This window comes from Typopeltis vanoorti, chromosome 1 (genome assembly GCF_054136105.1).
Source record: "Typopeltis vanoorti isolate ZY-2024b chromosome 1, IOZ_Tvanoo_1.0, whole genome shotgun sequence".
NCBI lineage: Eukaryota > Metazoa > Arthropoda > Arachnida > Uropygi > Thelyphonidae > Typopeltis > Typopeltis vanoorti.
Window position 1 is genome coordinate 74,881,219 of NC_143549.1, and position 22,628 is coordinate 74,903,846.

Sequence of the window (22,628 nt, forward strand, 5' to 3'; positions counted from 1 at the left end):
ATCAGTCTTTTGAGTCCAGAAGGTCTGGAATAATAATTATCACTATTTCAATAAAGACATCAAAATTGTTAATAAACATACCCAAATTTTTTCGGAGAGAACTATTGCAACTACATCAGAAATGCACTAATCAAATGGAGAAATTTTTTTTGTTCTGGAAAATGGATACCATTTCTCAAGCATGATTTTACATATCCATATAAGACCAATTAAATTACATAAGTAAATATAAACAAAAATGGTTAGAACATGTAAATCAAATGGGCAATTGAAGACTGCCAAAAATACTTTATTAAAACACTTAAGGAATTGAACAACGTAGTTAAGGATATAAATTAAATTATACTTTAATAAATACTTTCCGATATTTCGGCAACGTCACGTTGCCATCTTCTAAAGGAACTTACAAAAAAGGTACGTGCACGTAGGAAAGTATTTATTAAAGTATAATTTAATTTATATCCTTAACTACATTGTTCAATTCCTTAAGTGTTTTAATAATGCATAACCAACGTATAAGCCTACGAAAATGCCAAAAATACTATAGATATAAAACTAGCACTATGTTTTCTGTGAAAAATGTACTAGTTTAGTCAGTCATGTCCTCCCTTTTTCTAATAATAATTATCATCATAATGTGTTAAAAATTATTTATTTATTATTAAGTTAAAACAATTTTGGATAATTTAAAGAGGGGGGTATAGAATCAGGGCTCAGAGGAATTTTGTCAGACTTGCATTGGTCAAGATGTAATAAAATGTGTCGTTATTTAATACTTTCTTGGGCATTATGCACCTTAAAACACCAGTACATTTCTGATGGACATGTACCAGTCTATAAAATTTGAAAACTATTTCTCATAACTCAAGAAAACTAAGAAACTTAGGATAAAAGAGCGAAAAGCTTTTATTTTTGTTATATAAGGAAAGATTGAGAAGATCCACAACCAGACTCTGCAAGTTGCATTGCAGAGTCTGGTTGTGGACAGGAGAAAGAGGGGAGATATGATAGAGACCTACAAGTTATTAAGGGGATAGTTATAGGATCAATGCTGGAGAGATTCTACAGAAAATACTGGGAGATCAGGGGAGAACCAGAGGTCATCCCTGGAAACTGTATAATGAGGGTTTCAGAAGAAGGTTTTTTTCATGCAGAGTTGTGAATGATTGGAATGTCTTGCCTGAGAGTGTGATGTCTGCAGAGAATTTGAGTGTGTTTAAAGCATGGTATGATAAAAGGGCCTCCTAGATGAGTCTTCGACTATATGGGGTCTTGTGTAATAATAATATAGGTAACCCTCGTATAACGCGGTACTTATACAATACGGTCTACAAATTATAACAGCCCTTGTTCAACGCGGTTTCAATATAACACTGTCTGCAAATTGTAGTAAACCTTTATCTTTTCATATATTTTTCGCTGTGTGACTTAAAAATCAAATTTTATCTTCGTTAAATTTGCATCTGTCCGCACTGCACATGTAGTTATAAGCAGCGAATTTATATTAGGGGGAATACCCTTCACCATGCATGTACGTCAATTGTTTACAGTAAATGAAGACAACTGAAATTTTCTTCATTTTCTACCAGGAAAGCACATTAAAAATCATAAGTGTGTTAATCTCAAGCTGAGCACTTTATTTTCTGATGAGTTACATACAATATGTGATGCTTTTTTGGTGTAAAAAATTTATTTTTATAGTAATGGTCACTTAGAGGGCTTTTGCGATGTGGCTGAAAACGAAATTAGTAAATTAATTGATAGGGAAATAGATTTAAATTAGTAGTAACTGGTAGAATTAATAGATGATGTCGAAATGAGGAAAGTTCTGCAGAAGATTCTGATGAATCCGTTAAAGAATTCAGTTTAAAGAAATTAGTAGAAGGATTGGACTTAGCAAGAAAGTTAGAAAGTTATTTTACAGATAATAATCTCAGAATGAGCCCTCCAGAAAATTCACAAAACAATTGGATATTTGTTTACCTTCATATTATGAACATTATAAAAGATTGCATCATAGTGGTAAGCAAGGTCTTATTACTTACTTCTTGATAATTAAACCAGCAGAAGTAGGCAATGAGAATTATACAAATGATGTTCAAGAGATTTCAAGTGATGACAATGTCTGGCCATTCGTAAATAAAGAACACCTACGAATTGTTAGTTTTGAAGAGTGATGACGAGTAAAGTATACACTTTATTTTATTTTGCCTAAAACATTTGTGCATTATGTGCAATGTAGTTTACATACAATTTTTAATTTTAAGTTTATACTATGTATTTGTTTCATAGTTCATATGTTTTCTTAACTTACATGAATTACCTGAATTAAATAAAATTATTTTTTTTGTTGGATGTCATTGTTTATATAATCTTAAAAAAAAAAAGAAAAAAAAAACTATTTTGGAACCTAACCCTACTTTTTCTATGTGATCTGAGTCTTGCATAACGTGATTTACATAATGCGGCATTTCTATGGAACCTAACATCCGAGTTATACGAAGGTTACCTGTAATTATTATTACTTTGGAGGCATTGCAAACCAACCACATAACAAGTAACCAGTGGTGTAGCTAGAGCTTTTGCTGCTCCTCTCAATACTCACAAAAAATACTACAAAAAGTCAAAACGACGTATAGGAAAATAAATTAAAACACTGTTTATTTTTGAAGTAAAACTTTAATTTCAACATTCTAGAATATTATTTTGCTTTTCTGTTAGTAAAATCATCGATGACATTGGCGAAGTCTATTTCATAGTAATGTAGTGTTACGTCTCTCGTTCATCCCTTTTTAGGTTATTTTATTTTCTACTGTTTCTATTATCTAACACTTTAGGATATCAGCTATTCCGTTACCAACAAATTTATAATTGTTTAAAACGACTGCGCCAGCCGGCAACTGAATTCTGATACACAGTTAGACAACACTGAAGTACTAATGGGATTATGTGATTTGCAGTCGTGGCCCCCCCCCCTTTTCTTATGACAATGGATTCCCTTTTTGCTCATGCAGGTCCGAAGTCTTAATAAGTGGTAATTCAAATCTCAGAAAACGACAGACTCATGAACCTTGGGTTAAAGAAATACATTTTATTTAAAGAAACTTGCATATATACACTTTATGAAATGAATCCAATACTAAAGAGTCTGACCTCCACCCACCTCTTAAGTTAAGATATCCAAAATTTCTAATTCCTGATTTAATCTAACAGTCTCACACTCCTTTTTTTTTTGTATTACTATGTTCAGACTCGGTTAATTCACACAGAACTGCTCAGTTTCCACATATAAAAACAACACATGCAAATAGTTATATACAATCCTAGTGTAGAACATATCAGACGTATTCCATTTTGCATTTTGACATGGGACGATATTCTTATTTATGCTCGGGCTTTATCCTTCCCCAACTTAGTTAATACTCAAGCTAATTTCTAACATGATATCATAAGTGTTTCTTCCAAACAAACAGTTCGAAGGTTTGGTTCCTTCTTCAGCTTAAGCTTCGAGTGGCATTGGCTTGCTTGACATAGACAGATTAGAAAACAATTCTTTAGGCATTATATGAAAGTTAAATGCATGTGGCTTCTTAATTCCCAAGTTCCTATTCCTTCCTTGGTTATTATTCAAAATGAGTATGAAAACTTACACCTTACCATTCTTGTCTTTCACGGAGTTGTCGAGGCTTCCTTGATTACACTTCCGCGTTTTCTTACTATGTATTCTCACGACATCAGCGACTTACTTCTATCATCTTCGAAAGGCTCCCCTTTCGCTGACTACACGTTGGCATAACTAACCAACGGCTCTTTGCTGGAATTCTGACCTCATTCCCTCAGTGACTATACTCGACGTGGCACATACAGCAACCGGTAGATTGTTGCTGGGTACCAGCGGTAAGCTTCTGCTGCTATCCAGGACTTGGATCAGGAACACAGGAACAGAAAAACATGAGACAAGAGAGATTGAATCTCCTGCCACACCTTATATTGTAGAATGCGAGCGCCCTCTCTTGATGACTACGTCATGCTTATGGCAGCGGCCGATTGGTCACCGCAACTCCGAACTGTTTTTGACATGGGTCTAATACATATATCATCTTATATACATCTAACAAACATTTCAGTACTGATACATATATTTCCATTTTTAATTTTTACACAGACATTATCAATTTTAGTTATGGACTTCTCAAAATCACTTAATATCTACAATCCCAGAAGGTTAGACATACTTCTGAGTGAGCATATGTACATTATCTTTTAGCTCTTCGTCTTCAGGCCTAAGTATGTCCTTATCCTTAGATCTAATCGTTACCATATGTTGGGTCGGAAACAGGATGGTTTACCAATAGTGAATCAGCACTTTTTCTGACACAACAGTAGGCAATTCTTAATCAATTTTATTCAGAAAAACTCCTAGCAACACTTACAGCAATTGTGAGGAAAATTCGCAGTATTACAATATTGGGAAATGAGTTCTCGAGACTGTATTTTAGAATTAACTGCAAAAGTTCAAAAAGATTAAAAGTGCCACCCGGGGCGGATCGCCCCTTTCTAGCTATGCCTCTGCAAGTAACATATTATTAGAACTAAGAAAGTATAAAACAGAAATAACTTTTATCTTTTTTTTCTTATAAATAAATTGGGACACATTGTGAAACAACTAATTAACACTTAACATTCTGTCAGAATCCATTTGGTTGAGTAAACTAAGAAAGTTAGTATAAAACAGCAAAAAGTTTTTTTCTTATAATTTGGGAGACATTGTGGAACAACTACTTACCATGTAACATTCTGTCAGAATCCAGTCAGTCAGTCAGTATACTAAGAACATTAACTAAGAAAAATTAGAATAAAACAGCAAAAAAACGTTTCTTTTTTTGTTATAATTTGGGAGACATTGTGAAACAACTAATTAATAAGTAGCATTCTCTCAGAATCTAGTCTGACTGGATACAAAGGAAGTTGGGATAAAACAGCAAAAAGTTTATTTTTCTTATAAAAGTTTGGAGACATTGTGAAACAACTACGTAACATGTAAAATTCTGTTGGAACTAACAGTATGAAAACAGGAAAAAGCTTTCTTTTTCCCTTATAACTTGCGAGACATTGTGAAACAACTACTTAACACAACATTCTGTTAGAACTAAGAAAGTAAGTATAAAACAGAAATTTTTTTTCATATAACTTGGGAGACATTGTGACGTAACTACTTAATACGCTGCATTCTGTAAGAACTAAGAAAGTTAGTATAAAAGAGCAAAAAGCTTTTTTTTTTTTCTTATAAATTGTGGAACATTGTAAAACAAGTAATTAACACTTAATATTCTGTTAAAACTAAGAAAATTTAGTATGACAACAGCAAAAAGCTTTTATTTTTTCCTTCTAACTTGGGAGATGCCATGAAACAATTACTTAACACATAACATGCTGTCAGATCTACTAAAGATAGTATGAAAAGTGCAAAAAGCATTTATAACTGGGAGACATGGAGGAAGCAACTACTTAACATGTAACCCTATCAGAATCTAATATAACAGCATACCAAAAAAGTTAGTATAAAACAGCAAAAAGGGTTTTTTTTTCTTATAAGTGGAGACATTGTGAAACGACTACTAAACACGTAACATTCTGCCAGAACTAAGAAAGTTAATAAAAAACAGAAAAAAAATATTTTTTTTTCCTTATAACTTGGGAGATGAAACACCTACTTAACATTCTCTTAGAACTAATAGTTAATTATTATTTATAAATTTAGTTTAATCCTTTATCCAAGTGTGAGCAAACAAAGTTCGTGCCTGAAAGTATCTTCAGGACTGGGGTGAGGTGGTACAACACCAGGGAAAATCATTGCAAAGGTGGAGCAAGATACTAACATCATTCCTATGTCAGTATCTCCTATAATGCAAAACACATCTCCTTGCAGATATGTCTAATGTTATGCATTAAGGGAAGGGCCACAACCCAGACTAGTTTCGACCTTTATTGAGGTCTCTTCAGTGGGAGCCAGGCCCAAGTTGAGATACCAGGCAGAAGCATTAGCAGGTCATCTCTACCCATAGGAGTTGCCAAATGGTGTGCCACCCTTTTTTAATAAATTACTCTGGATTTAGAGAAAGATGTTGAAAGTTTATCTTTCACTTGGTTAGAGTATAATAAATTTAGTTTAATCCTTTATCCAAGTGTGAGCAAACAAAGTTTGTGCCTGAAAGTATCTTCAGGACTGGGGTAAGGTGGTACAACACCAGGACAACTCGTTGCAAAGGTGGAGCAAGCTACCAACAGGGTAGAGATGACCTAATGATTCTGCCTGGTATCTCAACTTGGGCCTGGCTCCCACTGAAGAGACCTCAATAAAGGTCGAAACTAGTCTGGGTAGTGGCCCTTCCCTCAATGCATAACATTAGACATATTTGCAAGGAGATGTGTTTTGCATTATAGGAGATACTGAGACAGGAGTGTTGGTATCTTGCTCCACCTTTGCAACGAGTTGCCCTGGTGTTGTACCACCTTACCCCAGTCCTGAAGATACTTTCAGGCACAAACTTTGTTTGCTCACACTTGGATAAAGGATTAAACTAAATTTATTATACTCTAACCAAGTGAAAGATAAACTTTCAACATTAATTATTATTTATTAATATTACGGGCAACTCCAGGGAGTCCTTAGACTCATCGAGGGAGGCCCCAAATCGTGTTCATCACAACTATTCGACATTCATACAGTATCTATCATACCTCGCCTTAAACTCATTCACTGCCACAGCATCCACCAACCAGACTCTGGCAGCCCATTCCGCTCATTCACCACTCTAAATAAAATTAATAAAAAACATTTTTTTTTTTCTTATAACTTGTGAGACATTGTGAAATAACTTAACATGTAACATTCTGTCATAACTAAGACAGTTACTATAAAACACCAAAAATATTTTTTCCTTATAATTTGGGAGTCTACTTAACATATAAATTGTCAGAATCTAATCAGTCAGTATACTAAGAAAGCTGGTATTAGATGGCAAAAAGCAAACTTTTTCTTATAAATAGGAAGACATGAAGCAACTACTTAACATTCACATGCTGTTAGAATAAATAGTTCATATAAAAACAGGAAAAAGCTTTTTTTTTTTCTTATAATCTTTGGCCCAATAATCTTCAGCCAGGCTGATGCTATCAGCACCACCAATTCTTCTCTTTTATTTCAGATACTCCTGGCACTTTATATAAATAAACCAAAAAAAAAAAAAAAAGATGCCACTGTTTCTATACCTAGCATTATCCCTTCTAGACTGCACTGGGCTCAGAGTAACAGAGTTACCTGATGTCATCCCTCTTCTCCCAAGCACCCATTCCTATGAGAGGCCACCCCTGCTACCATACACCCTGGGTATTCTAGTTTCCCTCCATTGACACTCCGACTCATTCAGAAAACAGCAATCTTTCCAGATGCCTATGTCCTGCCTAATTCAAATGCAAGCAGTCTCTGGCATACAATTCCTTTCTGTCCTCAAACACCCTCCAAGCATCCACATATTCCAATCCTCTCTTCTGACACATTCTAGCTATTATGCTATTCAATATTACTGCTCTTCTGCTCAGCTCGACTCTATCATACCTAGGCAACATGCACACTATCTTTCCTCTCTGCGTTTTCTTTTGTACAACATCAAACAAGAATCTCATATGTCTCGCTGCCCAAAAAAGCTTTTATTTTTTCTATAACTTGGAAGACACTATGAAACAACTACTTATTCTGTCAACAACCATTCTGTCATAACTAAGAAATTTAGTATAATACAACAAAAAGCTTTTTTTTATATATAACTTAGGAAACATTGTGAAGCAACTATGTAACACATAATATTCTGTCAGAACTAAGAAATTTAGTAAAAAACAGCAAAAAAGCTATTTTTATTATTTTTTGTATAAGTTGGGAGACATTGTGAAACAACTGCTTGTTATGTAACATTCTATTAGAATGTAGTCTGACATTGTATAAAGAAAGTTAGCATAAAATTAATTTTGCAAGATGATTTGGATAGATTGGAGGTATGGGCTAAGGAGAATGGATGTCAATCTAATGTGGCAAATGTAAGGTTATGCATTTTGGGGTGAAAAGATTAGCAGCAGTATATCACATTGGTGGAACTGTACTCCAGGAGATTGATGAGGCCAGGGATGTGTTGGTGGATAGGGAGTTGAAGTTTAGGGGGGGCACATCGCAAATGTGGCTAAATCAGCTGATCAAATCACTTGGATGCTGAAGAATACTTTGACGAGCAGAGATAAGCCAATTATTGTTCCTCTGTATCGAGCCTTGATAAGACCCCATCTTGATTACTGTGCCCAGGTCTCTTCTTGATGGGGAGGAGGTTGAGAGGATCCAGATGTCAGTGACCAAGATGATAGCAGTTCTATGGAATGAACCTTATGAAAACAGGTTGAAGATTTGTGAGTTGCAGAAATTGGTTGATAGGTGGAAAAGGGGAGATATAATTGACAAATTGAAATTGCTGAAGGGTTTCTATAGGATTAATTCAGAGGATATTTTTGAGAACAGTACTGGTGTCCTTCTCATTATTGCAGCAATCTTGTGTCACCTTCGCTACCTTTTGCAATATGTCCCCTAAATTTCAGGTTTCTATCACTCATCAACCCCAGATCTCTTGTCTCCCCTACTTCCTCCAGTATAACTCCTCCTATAGAGTATGCAGCATCCCATAATTGTGAAAAATGTACTTGACATATAACATTCTATCTGAATCTAGTTGGACATTGCACAAAGACAGTTAGTATAAAAAAACAGGAAAACTTTTCTTTTCTTTTTTTTTTTCTATAACTTGGGGGGATATTGTGAAAAAACTAATTTACACATAACATTCTGTCAGAATCTACTCGGGCATTGTACAAACAAAGTTAGTATAAAATAGCAAAAAGCTTCTATTTACATTTTTTCTATAACTTGGGTAACATTGTGAAAAAACTACTTACATGTAACATTCTGTCAGAATATAGTCAGGTATTGTACAAACAAAATTAATATAAAATAGCAAAAAAAGTTTCTATTTACATTTTTTTCTATAACTTTGTGGAAATTGTGAAAAACTACCTCACATATAACATTCTGTCAGAACCTAGTCAGACATTGTACAAAGAAAGTTATTGTTAAAAACATCAAAAAGTCTTCTCTTCTAAGTTGGGGAATGTTATAAAAAACCTACTTGTTTAGTAACATTCTATTAAAATCTACTTTGACATTGCTCAAAAATAATTAACATAAAGCAGCAAAAAAGCTTCTGTGTACATTTTTTTTTATAACTGCAGTAATTGTGAAAAAATGTTTCATGTGACCACTTGACATGAAACATTCTATCAGAATCTAGTAGGACATTACTAAGAAAATTAGTATAAAACAGCAAAAAGCTCTTATGGAGGATATTGTGAAAACAATGCTGAACATGTAATATATTTTCAGACACTAGTTGAATGAAGAAAGTTAGTATAAAACAGCAAAAAAAAGCTTCTATATTTTTTTCTATAAAAGTTGCAGAGCAGGTGCACTCCATCAATGAGTCTTTGGACTCCCTGGAGGTGTCTAATAATAATAAAGGCTAAAAAGCTTTTTTTTTTTTCTATAACTTGGGAAACATTCTCAAAAACTACTTGAGTTGTAAGATTCTATCAGAATCTAGTTGGACGTTGTATGAAGAATTTTAGTATAAAATAGGAAAATCACCTATTTACATTTTTTTCTATAATTTGGGGAAAATTATGAAAAATCTACTTGACATGTAAGATTTTATCCAAATCTAGTTGGACATTGTACAAAGAAAGTTAGTATATAGAACAGCAAAAACTTTCATTTTTCTTTTTTCAATAACTTGGGGGCATAGTGAAAAAACAACTTGACACATGTTATTTTAACAGAATCTAGTTGAACATTGTACAAAGTTAGTATAAAATAACAAAAACCTTCTATTTACATTTATTATTATTATTACCCAAAGACCTCATGGAGTCAAAGACTCCTCTGGGAGTTCCTTTTATCACACACAGCTCATCATACTGTGTCTTAAACACACACACTCAAACTCCTTGCAGACACCACACTCTCAGGCAAGGCATTACAATCATTCACAACTCTGTATGAAAAAAACCTGCCTCTCACTCCCCAACTCACACCTTCTTTATAGTTTTCAGGGATGACCTCTGGTTCTCCCCCTATTTTATGTAGAATTTCTCCAGCATTGATCCTATAACAACCCCTTACCAATTGTAAGTCTCTATCATATCTCCCCTCTTCCTCTTCCTGTCCACCAGACTCTGCAAGTTGCATCTTCTCAATCTTTCCTCATATTCGACATTCCAGAGGTCAGAAACTACCTTAGTTGCATTTGAACCCATTCCACCATCCTTCTGAAAACTAGGTGACCAAATCTGGGCACAATAGTCCATGTGTGCCTCATCAAAGCCTTATACAACGGAACAAGAAACTCCCTACTTCTACACATCGGTGTCCTCCGCATTATTCCCAGAAGCCTTTGTGTTGTCTTCACATATTTAGCTGTGTCCCCTAAATTTCAGATCCTTATCCTATTCACCCCCATATCTTTTATTTCCTCCACCTCCAACAATATATCCTCACCAAGCATAAATTCTGCATCCCATCTTTGTTTTCCAAATTTTAAAACTTTACATTTTGCAACAGTGAACTCTCATCTCATTCAGTGCCCAATCACTAAATTTATTCAAGTCTTCTTGTAAGACCACATCTTCACTACTCTTCATGGTTTATCCCAACTTTGCATCATATGTAAATAACTGAATATCTCCATCCAAATCTTCACCAATATCATTAATATGCAAGTTAAAAAAAGTAATAGCTCTAAAACAGACCCCTGAGGCACTCCACTAGTGACTTTCCTTTTCCTGGATATCACACCCCCATACACAACTTGTTGATACCTATCAGATAGCAGTCTCCAATCCAATGCACTAATCTAATATCCAACCCCATCTGCTCTAGTTTGACTGTCAACTTATCATGAGGTACTCTATCAAAAGCCTTTGAGAAATCCAAGTATATTACTGTGTATCCTTCTCTTCTGTCCAAGGAAGCAGTCACTTTATTAAAATAAGTAAGTAGATTACTAAAACATGACCTCCTTTTAGCAAATCCATGCTGTCCATCAAAGATTATACCATTGTTGTCAACCCAACTCCGGATCCTAGTTCTCACAAGCTTCTCCAATAACTTAACCACAACACCTGACACACAGATAGGCCTATAGTTTGATGCTTGAGTTCGATCACCTCCTTTATGAAGTGGCACAATCTTACCCTCCTTAGGAACTTAAGCAAATGCAAGGCTCGTATTGTGCGGGAGTTGACACTTTCTATGTCAAGGCAGGTGTCAACTCCCGCACATTCCTTCAGAATATGCAGTGATATATTATGAAGTCCCACAACCTTGCATTTGCTTAAGTTCCTAAGGAGTGGAAGGAGGGTAAGATTGTGCCACTTCATAAAGGAGGTGATCGAACTCAAGCATCAAACTTAAGCAAATGCAAGGCTCGTATTGTGTGGGAGTTTACACCTCCTATGTCAAGGCAGGTGTCAACACCCGCACATTCCTTCAGAATATGCAGTGATATATTATGAAGTCCCACAGACTTATTAACATCTCGTTTACTCAACTCCCCAAACACGCCTTGCTCACTTACAGTCAGTCTCTTCTCCCCATCATCAACTGCTCTCAATCTCTCCATGAAGTCACATGGAGAGATTGAGAGCAGTTGTCCATGATTTCACAAGATTGAAAGATCTTTATGAACTGCCCATTAAGTATTTCCACCACACATTCTGCAACAGCTGTCTTTATACCATTTTCTAAAATCAATATCATCCTTCCATAATCATTCTTTCTTTTGCTGGCTACATATCGAAAGAACTCCCTAGGATTCTTTTTGGCTTCATTAGCTAACTACTGTTCATACCTCTCTTTAGCTACTTCACCAACCAAGTCACCCTCCTTGCCTGGTCTTTGTAGACCTCATGAAATTGGTTACTTCCACTTCTTTTATGCTGCCTCCACAATGCCCTTTTTTTTCTGTAACGCATGTTTAATCTCTTTATTCATCCATCTCACACCTGCCTTATTTAACCTTCTCACCCTTGGAATACATTTAGACATTGCATCTACTAGATAGTTTTTGAAAATCCCCCAAGCTGCATTGATCTCTTTTCCAGCTAACTCCTCATTCCATGCTACACCTGCAAGCTGTCTCCTGAGCTCTTCATAATCACCCCCTTCCACACAGGGGTCCTCGCACTGCTTGCAACCACCCAGGTAATCTCCTCATGGTCACTCTCACCAATTGGTGGATGAATTGACACCTCATTTTTAATTACATCCTCTGATGAGATGACCAAATCCAAAATCCTTAATCCTCGTGTGCCCCCCCCCCCCGTTACATACTGTCTGAGGTAACTATCCCTCAAAAACTCAAGAAACTCATTTTCTTTTCTTCCAGTTGCTATCTGTTCATTCCGGTCTATATTGCCATAATTAAAATCACCCATAATGATCACCCTTTTCTTATTTGCTTGGCTAATTTGACTATACATTTCACTATCACCACCATCCACATTACCTGGTTATAAGAAACTAGTCAGACATTGTACAAAGAAAGTTAGTATAAAACAGCAAAAAGCTTCTATTTTTTTTTCTATAACTTCGCAAACATTGCAAAAATGTGATTTGACATGTTACTTTCTATCAGAATCTAGTCACACATTGTACAAAAAAATAGCAAAAAAGCTTCTATTTACATATTTTTCCCTATAATCTATAACTTGGGGGACAATGTGAAAAAACTACCTCAAAAGTAACGTTCTGTCAGAATCTAGTTGTGCATTGTACAAAGAAAGTTAGTATAAAATAGTAAAATGCTCATATAACTTTTGGGACATAGTGAAAAAACTATTGAAATGTGACATTCCATCAGACTACTCAGACATTGTACCAGGAAAGTTAGTATAAAACAGCAAAGCTTCTATAACTTGGGAGATCATTATGAAAAAACTTCCTCAAATGTAACATTCAGCCAAAATCTAATCCTGCATTGTATAAAGAAAGTTAGCACAAAATAGTAAATTTCTTCTATAACTTCTGGGACATAGTGAAAAAACTACTTGACATGTAACATTCTATCAGAATATAGTCTGACATTGTACAAAGAAAGTTAGTATATAAACAGTGAAAAGCTTTTATTTTCTTTTTTCATAACTTGGGGAACATTGGGGAAAAAAGTACTTGACTTCTAACATTCGATCAGAATCTAGTCGGACATTGTACAAAGAAGATTAGTATAAAATAGCAAAAAGCATGTTTACATTTTTTCTGTAACTTGCAGGTCATTGTGAAAAAAACTACCTGACATGTAACATACTATCAGAATTTAGTGAGACATTGTGAAAAGAAAGTTAGTATAAAACAGCAAATAGTTTTAATTTTTTCTCTACTTGGGGAACACTGAAAATACTACTTGACATGCAAAATATTATCAGAAAAGTAGATATAGAACAGCAAAAAGCTGCTATATTCTTTTTTTTCTATAACTTGGGGGACATTGTGAAAATATTATTTGACATGTAACATTCTAACAGAATCTAGTTGGACATTGTACATACACAGAAAGTCAGTAAAAAACAGCAAAAAGCTGCTATATTCTTTTTTTTCTATAACTTGGGGGACATTGTGAAAATATTATTTGACATGTAACATTCTAACAGAATCTAGTTGGACATTGTACATACACAGAAAGTAGGTAAAAAACAGCAAAAAGCTGCTATATTCATTTTTTTCTATAACTTGGGGGACATTGTGAAAATATTATTTGACATGTAACATTCTAACAGAATCTAGTTGGACATTGTACATACACAGAAAGTAGGTAAAAAACAGCAAAAAGCTGCTATATTCTTTTTTTTCTATAACTTGGGGGACATTGTGAAAATATTATTTGACATGTAACATTCTAACAGAATCTAGTTGGACATTGTACATACACAGAAAGTCAGTAAAAAACAGCAAAAAGCTGCTATATTCTTTTTTTTCTATAACTTGGGGGACATTGTGAAAATATTATTTGACATGTAACATTCTAACAGAATCTAGTTGGACATTGTACATACACAGAAAGTCAGTAAAAAACAGCAAAAAGCTGCTATATTCTTTTTTTTTCTATAACTTGGGGGACATTGTGAAAATATTATTTGACATGTAACATTCTAACAGAATCTAGTTGGACATTGTACATACACAGAAAGTAGGTAAAAAACAGCAAAAAGCTGCTATATTCTTTTTTTTCTATAACTTGGGGGACATTGTGAAAATATTATTTGACATGTAACATTCTAACAGAATCTAGTTGGACATTGTACATACACAGAAAGTCAGTAAAAAACAGCAAAAAGCTGCTATATTCTTTTTTTTCTATAACTTGGGGGACATTGTGAAAATATTATTTGACATGTAACATTCTAACAGAATCTAGTTGGACATTGTACATACACAGAAAGTAGGTAAAAAACAGCAAAAAGCTGCTATATTCTTTTTTTTCTATAACTTGGGGGACATTGTGAAAATATTATTTGACATGTAACATTCTAACAGAATCTAGTTGGACATTGTACATACACAGAAAGTAGGTAAAAAACAGCAAAAAGCTGCTATATTCTTTTTTTTCTATAACTTGGGGGACATTGTGAAAATATTATTTGACATGTAACATTCTAACAGAATCTAGTTGGACATTGTACATACACAGAAAGTAGGTAAAAAACAGCAAAAAGCTGCTATATTCTTTTTTTTCTATAACTTGGGGGACATTGTGAAAATATTATTTGACATGTAACATTCTAACAGAATCTAGTTGGACATTGTACATACACAGAAAGTAGGTAAAAAACAGCAAAAAGCTGCTATATTCTTTTTTTTCTATAACTTGGGGGACATTGTGAAAATATTATTTGACATGTAACATTCTAACAGAATCTAGTTGGACATTGTACATACACAGAAAGTAGGTAAAAAACAGCAAAAAGCTGCTATATTCTTTTTTTTCTATAACTTGGGGGACATTGTGAAAATATTATTTGACATGTAACATTCTAACAGAATCTAGTTGGACATTGTACATACACAGAAAGTAGGTAAAAAACAGCAAAAAGCTGCTATATTCTTTTTTTTCTATAACTTGGGGGACATTGTGAAAATATTATTTGACATGTAACATTCTAACAGAATCTAGTTGGACATTGTACATACACAGAAAGTCAGTAAAAAACAGCAAAAAGCTGCTATATTCTTTTTTTTCTATAACTTGGGGGACATTGTGAAAATATTATTTGACATGTAACATTCTAACAGAATCTAGTTGGACATTGTACATACACAGAAAGTCAGGTAAAAAACAGCAAAAAGCTGCTATATTCTTTTTTTTCTATAACTTGGGGGACATTGTGAAAATATTATTTGACATGTAACATTCTAACAGAATCTAGTTGGACATTGTACATACACAGAAAGTAGGTAAAAAACAGCAAAAAGCTGCTATATTCTTTTTTTTCTATAACTTGGGGGACATTGTGAAAATATTATTTGACATGTAACATTCTAACAGAATCTAGTTGGACATTGTACATACACAGAAAGTAGGTAAAAAACAGCAAAAAGCTGCTATATTCTTTTTTTTTCTATAACTTGGGGGACATTGTGAAAATATTATTTGACATGTAACATTCTAACAGAATCTAGTTGGACATTGTACATACACAGAAAGTAGGTAAAAACAGCAAAAAGCTGCTATATTCTTTTTTTTCTATAACTTGGGAGACATTGTGAAAATATTATTTGACATGTAACATTCTAACAGAATCTAGTTGGACATTGTACATACACAGAAAGTATGTAAAAAACAGCAAAAAGCTGCTATATTCTTTTTTTTCTATAACTTGGGGGACATTGTGAAAATATTATTTGACATGTAACATTCTAACAGAATCTAGTTGGACATTGTACATACACAGAAATTAGGTAAAAAACAGCAAAAAGCTGCTATATTCTTTTTTTTCTATAACTTGGGGGACATTGTGAAAATATTATTTGACATGTAACATTCTAACAGAATCTAGTTGGACATTGTACATACACAGAAAGTAGGTAAAAAACAGCAAAAAGCTGCTATATTCTTTTTTTTCTATAACTTGGGGGACATTGTGAAAATATTATTTGACATGTAACATTCTAACAGAATCTAGTTGGACATTGTACATACACAGAAAGTCAGTAAAAAACAGCAAAAAGCTGCTATATTCTTTTTTTTTCTATAACTTGGGGGACATTGTGAAAATATTATTTGACATGTAACATTCTAACAGAATCTAGTTGGACATTGTACATACACAGAAAGTAGGTAAAAAACAGCAAAAAGCTGCTATATTCTTTTTTTTCTATAACTTGGGGAACATTGTGAAAATATTATTTGACATGTAACATTCTAACAGAATCTAGTTGGACATTGTACATACACAGAAAGTAGGTAAAAAACAGCAAAAAGCTGCTATATTCTTTTTTTTCTATAACTTGGGGGACATTGTGAAAATATTATTTGACATGTAACATTCTAACAGAATCTAGTTGGACATTGTACATACACAGAAAGTCAGTAAAAAACAGCAAAAAGCTGCTATATTCTTTTTTTCTATAACTTGGGGGACATTGTGAAAATATTATTTGACATGTAACATTCTAACAGAATCTAGTTGGACATTGTACATACACAGAAAGTAGGTAAAAACAGCAAAAAGCTGCTATATTCTTTTTTTTCTATAACTTGGGAGACATTGTGAAAATATTATTTGACATGTAACATTCTAACAGAATCTAGTTGGACATTGTACATACACAGAAAGTATGTAAAAAACAGCAAAAAGCTGCTATATTCTTTTTTTTCTATAACTTGGGGGACATTGTGAAAATATTATTTGACATGTAACATTCTAACAGAATCTAGTTGGACATTGTACATACACAGAAATTAGGTAAAAAACAGCAAAAAGCTGCTATATTCTTTTTTTTCTATAACTTGGGGAACATTGTGAAAATATTATTTGACATGTAACATTCTAACAGAATCTAGTTGGACATTGTACATACACAGAAAGTAGGTAAAAAACAGCAAAAAGCTGCTATATTCTTTTTTTTCTATAACTTGGGGGACATTGTGAAAATATTATTTGACATGTAACATTCTAACAGAATCTAGTTGGACATTGTACATACACAGAAAGTCAGTAAAAAACAGCAAAAAGCTGCTATATTCTTTTTTTTTCTATAACTTGGGGGACATTGTGAAAATATTATTTGACATGTAACATTCTAACAGAATCTAGTTGGACATTGTACATACACAGAAAGTAGGTAAAAAACAGCAAAAAGCTGCTATATTCTTTTTTTTCTATAACTTGGGGGACATTGTGAAAATATTATTTGACATGTAACATTCTAACAGAATCTAGTTGGACATTGTACATACACAGAAAGTAGGTAAAAAACAGCAAAAAGCTGCTATATTCTTTTTTTTCTATAACTTGGGGGACATTGTGAAAATATTATTTGACATGTAACATTCTAACAGAATCTAGTTGGACATTGTACATACACAGAAAGTCAGTAAAAAACAGCAAAAAGCTGCTATATTCTTTTTTTTTCTATAACTTGGGGGACATTGTGAAAATATTATTTGACATGTAACATTCTAACAGAATCTAGTTGGACATTGTACATACACAGAAAGTAGGTAAAAACAGCAAAAAGCTGCTATATTCTTTTTTTTCTATAACTTGGGAGACATTGTGAAAATATTATTTGACATGTAACATTCTAACAGAATCTAGTTGGACATTGTACATACACAGAAAGTATGTAAAAAACAGCAAAAAGCTGCTATATTCTTTTTTTTCTATAACTTGGGGGACATTGTGAAAATATTATGACATGTAACATTCTAACAGAATCTAGTTGGACATTGTACATACACAGAAATTAGGTAAAAAACAGCAAAAAGCTGCTATATTCTTTTTTTTCTATAACTTGGGGGACATTGTGAAAATATTATTTGACATGTAACATTCTAACAGAATCTAGTTGGACATTGTACATACACAGAAAGTAGGTAAAAACAGCAAAAAGCTGCTATATTCTTTTTTTTCTATAACTTGGGAGACATTGTGAAAATATTATTTGACATGTAACATTCTAACAGAATCTAGTTGGACATTGTACATACACAGAAAGTCAGTAAAAAACAGCAAAAAGCTGCTATATTCTTTTTTTTTCTATAACTTGGGGGACATTGTGAAAATATTATTTGACATGTAACATTCTAACAGAATCTAGTTGGACATTGTACATACACAGAAATTAGGTAAAAAACAGCAAAAAGCTGCTATATTCTTTTTTTTCTATAACTTGGGGGACATTGTGAAAATATTATTTGACATGTAACATTCTAACAGAATCTAGTTGGACATTGTACATACACAGAAAGTCAGTAAAAAACAGCAAAAAGCTGCTATATTCTTTTTTTTTCTATAACTTGGGGGACATTGTGAAAATATTATTTGACATGTAACATTCTAACAGAATCTAGTTGGACATTGTACATACACAGAAATTAGGTAAAAAACAGCAAAAAGCTGCTATATTCTTTTTTTTCTATAACTTGGGGGACATTGTGAAAATATTATTTGACATGTAACATTCTAACAGAATCTAGTTGGACATTGTACATACACAGAAAGTCAGTAAAAAACAGCAAAAAGCTGCTATATTCTTTTTTTTTCTATAACTTGGGGGACATTGTGAAAATATTATTTGACATGTAACATTCTAACAGAATCTAGTTGGACATTGTACATACACAGAAAGTAGGTAAAAAACAGCAAAAAGCTGCTATATTCTTTTTTTTCTATAACTTGGGGGACATTGTGAAAATATTATTTGACATGTAACATTCTAACAGAATCTAGTTGGACATTGTACATACACAGAAAGTAGGTAAAAAACAGCAAAAAGCTGCTATATTCTTTTTTTTCTATAACTTGGGGGACATTGTGAAAATATTATTTGACATGTAACATTCTAACAGAATCTAGTTGGACATTGTACATACACAGAAAGTCAGTAAAAAACAGCAAAAAGCTGCTATATTCTTTTTTTTTCTATAACTTGGGGGACATTGTGAAAATATTATTTGACATGTAACATTCTAACAGAATCTAGTTGGACATTGTACATACACAGAAATTAGGTAAAAAACAGCAAAAAGCTGCTATATTCTTTTTTTTCTATAACTTGGGGGACATTGTGAAAATATTATTTGACATGTAACATTCTAACAGAATCTAGTTGGACATTGTACATACACAGAAAGTCAGTAAAAAACAGCAAAAAGCTGCTATATTCTTTTTTTTTCTATAACTTGGGGGACATTGTGAAAATATTATTTGACATGTAACATTCTAACAGAATCTAGTTGGACATTGTACATACACAGAAAGTAGGTAAAAAACAGCAAAAAGCTGCTATATTCTTTTTTTTCTATAACTTGGGGAACATTGTGAAAATATTATTTGACATGTAACATTCTAACAGAATCTAGTTGGACATTGTACATACACAGAAAGTCAGTAAAAAACAGCAAAAAGCTGCTATATTCTTTTTTTTTCTATAACTTGGGGGACATTGTGAAAATATTATTTGACATGTAACATTCTAACAGAATCTAGTTGGACATTGTACATACACAGAAAGTCAGTAAAAAACAGCAAAAAGCTGCTATATTCTTTTTTTTCTATAACTTGGGGGACATTGTGAAAATATTATTTGACATGTAACATTCTAACAGAATCTAGTTGGACATTGTACATACACAGAAAGTCAGTAAAAAACAGCAAAAAGCTGCTATATTCTTTTTTTTCTATAACTTGGGGGACATTGTGAAAATATTATTTGACATGTAACATTCTAACAGAATCTAGTTGGACATTGTACATACACAGAAAGTAGGTAAAAAACAGCAAAAAGCTGCTATATTCTTTTTTTTCTATAACTTGGGGGACATTGTGAAAATATTATTTGACATGTAACATTCTAACAGAATCTAGTTGGACATTGTACATACACAGAAAGTAGGTAAAAACAGCAAAAAGCTGCTATATTCTTTTTTTTCTATAACTTGGGAGACATTGTGAAAATATTATTTGACATGTAACATTCTAACAGAATCTAGTTGGACATTGTACATACACAGAAAGTCAGTAAAAAACAGCAAAAAGCTGCTATATTCTTTTTTTTTCTATAACTTGGGGGACATTGTGAAAATATTATTTGACATGTAACATTCTAACAGAATCTAGTTGGACATTGTACATACACAGAAATTAGGTAAAAAACAGCAAAAAGCTGCTATATTCTTTTTTTTCTATAACTTGGGGGACATTGTGAAAATATTATTTGACATGTAACATTCTAACAGAATCTAGTTGGACATTGTACATACACAGAAAGTCAGTAAAAAACAGCAAAAAGCTGCTATATTCTTTTTTTTCTATAACTTGGGGGACATTGTGAAAATATTATTTGACATGTAACATTCTAACAGAATCTAGTTGGACATTGTACATACACAGAAAGTCAGTAAAAAACAGCAAAAAGCTGCTATATTCTTTTTTTTTCTATAACTTGGGGGACATTGTGAAAATATTATTTGACATGTAACATTCTAACAGAATCTAGTTGGACATTGTACATACACAGAAAGTAGGTAAAAACAGCAAAAAGCTGCTATATTCTTTTTTTTCTATAACTTGGGAGACATTGTGAAAATATTATTTGACATGTAACATTCTAACAGAATCTAGTTGGACATTGTACATACACAGAAAGTCAGTAAAAAACAGCAAAAAGCTGCTATATTCTTTTTTTTCTATAACTTGGGGGACATTGTGAAAATATTATTTGACATGTAACATTCTAACAGAATCTAGTTGGACATTGTACATACACAGAAATTAGGTAAAAAACAGCAAAAAGCTGCTATATTCTTTTTTTTCTATAACTTGGGAGACATTGTGAAAATATTATTTGACATGTAACATTCTAACAGAATCTAGTTGGACATTGTACATACACAGAAAGTCAGTAAAAAACAGCAAAAAGCTGCTATATTCTTTTTTTTTCTATAACTTGGGGGACATTGTGAAAATATTATTTGACATGTAACATTCTAACAGAATCTAGTTGGACATTGTACATACACAGAAATTAGGTAAAAAACAGCAAAAAGCTGCTATATTCTTTTTTTTCTATAACTTGGGGGACATTGTGAAAATATTATTTGACATGTAACATTCTAACAGAATCTAGTTGGACATTGTACATACACAGAAAGTAGGTAAAAAACAGCAAAAAGCTGCTATATTCTTTTTTTTCTATAACTTGGGGGACATTGTGAAAATATTATTTGACATGTAACATTCTAACAGAATCTAGTTGGACATTGTACATACACAGAAAGTCAGTAAAAAACAGCAAAAAGCTGCTATATTCTTTTTTTTTCTATAACTTGGGGGACATTGTGAAAATATTATTTGAGATGTAACATTCTAACAGAATCTAGTTGGACATTGTACATACACAGAAAGTAGGTAAAAAACAGCAAAAAGCTGCTATATTCCTTTTTTTCTATAACTTGGGGGACATTGTGAAAATATTATTTGACATGTAACATTCTAACAGAATCTATTGGACATTGTACATACACAGAAAGTAGGTAAAAACAGCAAAAAGCTGCTATATTCTTTTTTTTCTATAACTTGGGAGACATTGTGAAAATATTATTTGACATGTAACATTCTAACAGAATCTAGTTGGACATTGTACATACACAGAAAGTATGTAAAAAACAGCAAAAAGCTGCTATATTCTTTTTTTTCTATAACTTGGGGGACATTGTGAAAATATTATGACATGTAACATTCTAACAGAATCTAGTTGGACATTGTACATACACAGAAATTAGGTAAAAAACAGCAAAAAGCTGCTATATTCTTTTTTTTCTATAACTTGGGGGACATTGTGAAAATATTATTTGACATGTAACATTCTAACAGAATCTAGTTGGACATTGTACATACACAGAAAGTAGGTAAAAACAGCAAAAAGCTGCTATATTCTTTTTTTTCTATAACTTGGGAGACATTGTGAAAATATTATTTGACATGTAACAGAATCTAGTTGGACATTGTACATACACAGAAAGTCAGTAAAAAACAGCAAAAAGCTGCTATATTCTTTTTTTTTCTATAACTTGGGGGACATTGTGAAAATATTATTTGACATGTAACATTCTAACAGAATCTAGTTGGACATTGTACATACACAGAAATTAGGTAAAAAACAGCAAAAAGCTGCTATATTCTTTTTTTTCTATAACTTGGGGGACATTGTGAAAATATTATTTGACATGTAACATTCTAACAGAATCTAGTTGGACATT